Raw genomic sequence first — 4,870 nt, 5'->3', positions numbered from 1 at the left:
ATTTGAAATGAACAAATCATTGATTTTGCAGAATTCTATCACGCATTCTCCAGCATCATTTCTATCACCAAGGCCATATTTCCCAACTACTGATCTTTCCTCTTTGCTCCTAATCTTTGCATTCCAATCACCAGTAATGATCAATGCATCCTGTTTGCATATTTGATCAAGTTCAGATTGAAGAAATTGGTAGAATTCTTCTATTTCATCCTCACTGGCTTTAGTGGTTTGTGCATAAACTTGAGTAACAGTGGTATTAACTGGGCTTCCCTGTAGGCGCATGGACATTGTCCTATCACAGACGGCATTGTACCTCATCACTGATCTGGATATGTTCTTTTTGACAATGAATGCAACACCATTCCTCTTCAGTTTATCATTTCCAGCATAGTAAGCCATGTGGTCATCAGTTTCAAAGTGGCTAGTACCAGTCCATTTCAGCTCACTAAAGCCTAAGATATCGATGTTTACATGTTCCATTTCATTATTGACAACTTCCAATTTTCTGACAGTGTTTCTCTGCTATTCATAAGGTTTTCAGTGACTTTGTTGTTGTTATGTGCCGTGGAGTTGGTTCCGACTCAGCGACCCTGTACAGGGTTTCCAAGGCTGTAAATCTTTACGGGAGCAGAACGCCTCTTCTTTCTCCCGCAGAACAGCTGGTAGTTTCGAACTGCTGACCTTGTGGTTCGCAGCCCGATTCGTAACCAGTACGCTACCAGAGCTCCTTTTTCAGTGACTAAATATTGAGAATTAGTTCATCACTCCTTTGTATTCTGTCTTCGTCTGGAAGCTCATCTGAAATCTGTCTACCATGGGTGACCCTGCTGGTATCTAAAATACCAGTGGCATAGCTTCCAGAATCACAGCAACTCACAAGCCACCACAGTACGACAGACTGACAGACGAGTGGTGGAATTTTAAGTTTTAGATTTCAATAAATGGTTACCTCAATATTTATAATTGATATATAAATGTGGAATGCTCAAAATGGAATGAGCGGGGAGGAAACCTTTAGGCCAATTTGTCATCACAAGTTTGTACTTCTATCAGCTCACTGAAAGGAGCAATGGTGGCAGGTAGGCACTGTGGGTTAGTTGGTAGGCTGCTAACTGTAAGGTCAGAGGTTTAAACCCACTAGCTGATCTGCAGAAGAAAAACGAGGCTGTCTGCTCCCACAAAGATTTATAGTCTTGGAAACCCTGTACAATATCACTATTAGTTGGAATCAATTCGATGGTAGTGGGATCAGCTCACTGTAAATCAAAGTACAGGCTTACGCCAGCCAACCTAAGATCTCCTTCTACTAGTGAGTTTGTCTGTTCTGTACATTTGCCTGTTGACTTTCTGTTTTAGTTTCCATGAAAAAGACACTGCTAGGAGAAAGGAGATTAGTTTCCAGGAGAGAATTAGCATAGGTCTGCTTCAGAAACCAAAGGCCTGTCATGTTCCTCAGTGACTTTACTAATTTAATTCAAAGATGACCCCTCTTTCCTAATGAGTACTTCATCAGGATTTAGAGTGATATCAGATTTGCATCCAGTTACTTTGCAATCATCACACACAAGATCAGATACATGTGCATTCTTATACAGACTACCTTCTGAAAGAGCATGTAGTTGTAGAACCTCAGTTTATCCTAGGCACTTTTGTATCCTAGACCCAGCATCATTTCAGCAGCCACTTAAAGATTCAGTAGTATAAAATGCTTCATTGCTTAGTTTTTAACACCAATCTTGAAGAAATGTCTGTCTTACCGTAGATACTTAAGTCCTAGTTGTTGACAGATTGAAAATAGTGTATAGAAAAAGTATTCATGTGTACAACTTACAAATTTGTACTCAACTTTTAATTTTTAATATTTGAATGGAATTCTACCATGTACATAAAAAGCACTTGAGTCTTTCTGAAGGTGGGAAAATTTGTTTTTGTTTTAGCATGCATCTGAGAGCGTGAGTACATTTCAAAAAGCACTTATCTGTATGTAAATATGTTGTAATGTTTTACTTAAATCATTTCATATGGTGGAATTTTTTTTTTTTTCTTACAATCACATTTTCACTTTACCTCTCAATGAATTAATGTGTAAGTCTACTATCTAAGCACATCTATTTTTGGGCCTTGGAAGCTACTAGTGGATGTCTTTTTTGATTTTCCACTGAGATTCAGATTTGGATTATGCCCTATCAAAATAAACATAATCTTCATTGAAATAGGGACTAGACTGGCCGGGTTTTATGGCAACATGGGGAAACCATCTTTGTTTTGTCTTTCTCAAATCATATGTAGTATAACAATAGCTGATGCCTGCCTTCATTGAGGAATGGGGTATATTTGAACATAATTTTGAACCAGGGCCAGGAAATTAGCAATTAAGTCACACACATCAACTCTGTATGATTATATGGCAGCTGACAGTGGGATTGCAGCTACCCATTTCCACTGCTAGTGAAGGTAATGGCTCCTGTTCCAGCCCTGGATATAGCTCATTGTTGGTTTTCAGGTAACAGCTAAAACATTGACTTTATCCACTTCACGTGGTTTGAGCCTGTAGAGAGAGGAGGCACCTGCTTCTGAGCGTGCTTTATGAGAAAAGGAGGCTGCCCTCACGGGTGTGTGGAGAGGGTAATAAATCTAGAACCTTCCCTGGAGTGGTTGGGTGTGCTTTTCTGTGTGATAGGAGGAGGGGGTGGGGGGGAAGCTGTCAACAAAGGTTTTATCTGTATCATTTCTGCCCCTTTAAAGCTAAAAAACCAAGTAAAACAATTTAAATTCTAAACTCAAAACTTCCTTGATGTGAGCCTATGTCTTAGTGGGTGCAAACCTATTGGGTTTTTTTGTTTAGTGTACCTTTCAGGAATGCCTTTAGAATTCTATTTGTTTAGATTATTAATAATAACCTGAGAACTTAAATCCAGTTCCCCAAATGTATACCCAACCAAAATACATGCAATGGTTTAACCTCTGAAACCCAAATGGTTTAAAGTTAGCATTTTACACCACTTAATCTGCCTGTTTTACTGACTTAGATTTAATCAAATTTGAACATCTCAAAAACCCATCTTGCCTCTTGAAAAGCTTCTCAGGCATCTCATTGTGCTTGTGTATAGTGCTTCACTTTACGTATTAGATGAAGCTGAAAAGCTTCATGGGAAGGGAAATTTTATAAATCCAGTGACATTTTCAAATGTTGAAAAAAACAACAAACAGTTTCAGAGGAGCCCTGCATAACACCCATGTTTTTCAAACCTTTATATATTAGATGTGTTGTTAGATTTTCATCATGTAACTAACTGGAATGGCAGGATTACTCCAAGTCGGGATCACCTTTAGGAGCTAGCTCAACAGAATCATTGTGAGTTGTCTCGAATTGGTGTGTATGATGTGGCTATATGAAAAAGCAGTAAGATTTCAGAATGTGTTCTAAATGCTTACATTTCTCTAATCAAAACATTACAAAAACATACATCTTCAGTAATTCACTAGAATATACTTTATTGAAAGCTAAACCTGGAAATGGTTCACTCTATAGTTCATACTTCAAGAGAGAACAGGGCAGAGTTAGAAAAAAAGAAACCCAGAATTTTTCTGATAATTTTACATAAATAAAATATTAAGGATGTTAGATTTTATGAATGAAGTGCTTTAATTTTGTCTGAAACCTTTTATAAGTTTAAATGTATCAATACAACACTTACAGCATTTTCTATATTGTCAACTCTTTCTTTTGTGAATTAAACATTTATCTAGCTCTTGCTATTTTGGATTATTTATTCACAAATATTGAACTGCAATAAAAATGGTCCTTATTGTGCTGGAGTCTCAGAAGGTTTGGGGAAAACACTGTGGTGGAAAGGTGTTTTCACAGGAGTAACCTAAGCAGCCCCTTTGAGGATTCTAACACAACCTGTATTTTAGAAATACCTGACTGCAATCCAGAAGTCCAACAGTTTTACACTGATTACAAAATGAAAAGAAGCATTTCTGTCTGAAGCCAATTCCATGATATGTGTGCATTCCCTTCTGCCTTCGCTGGGCCGCCTCACTGCCGGTTAAAACCGCCCAGGCTTTTCTAGTTCCCTCATGACAATGTGAAATCAGAGACAACCCGTGGATAGATTTTCTTTTTAAGTAATAACATTTACAGATAAGACAAATTTCCTTTGACTCTCCCCTCTCTCCCATTGACAAGTTTTTGTCTTTTTTCCTCATTTCTTCCCCAGAAAAAAAAAAAATCTTGATTTATTTAATGTATAACAGCAAATGCTTCTTCCACGTCAAAAAAATGTTTGGCCAAAGCTTTATTATTCAATGGGGGGACACACATCACATCCTAATATCTGTGGTCTTTTGCTTAGATGAACTATTTTGATGAGGGGTTGAAGAGAATAAAGATTACTCAAATAGATGGTAAAGCTGAAAAACTGGACCTGAATCCTACCTAGCTCTGCCACTGAGTATTTCAGGCAGGTAAGTTTTGTAGCCATTAGACGTAAATCCTTCAGCTCCACCTCACTGGGCAGATGAGAGGTTACAGTGAGAGATATAGTATCTGTACAACACTCAACATATGCCTAGAACACATACCGTCTAAGCTAGCACTTAATATAATGTTTTATTTTTAAATGATAGTGGATCAAAAAAGCCAACCTACACTGTAACAGACTCTTCTGCCTAATGACTTTAGCTGTCACCTTCTACTGTGTACCCGCCAACTCATTCAGTGGATAAAGATGTAGCGTCTGCTTCTGTAAAGACTTTACCAGCCTTGTAAACCCAATGGGGCAGTTTCACTATGTCCTGAAGGATCACTATGAGTAGGAACTGACTTGCTAGCCAGGGGTTTGATTTTTTGGTTCCACAGTAGCAG

The sequence above is a fragment of the Chrysochloris asiatica genome, unplaced genomic scaffold (assembly GCF_000296735.1).
Source record: "Chrysochloris asiatica unplaced genomic scaffold, ChrAsi1.0 scaffold00010, whole genome shotgun sequence".
NCBI classification, from domain to species: Eukaryota; Metazoa; Chordata; class Mammalia; order Afrosoricida; family Chrysochloridae; genus Chrysochloris; species Chrysochloris asiatica.
The sequence above is the reverse complement of the archived record's forward strand: the minus strand, read 5'-3'. Positions refer to the sequence as shown.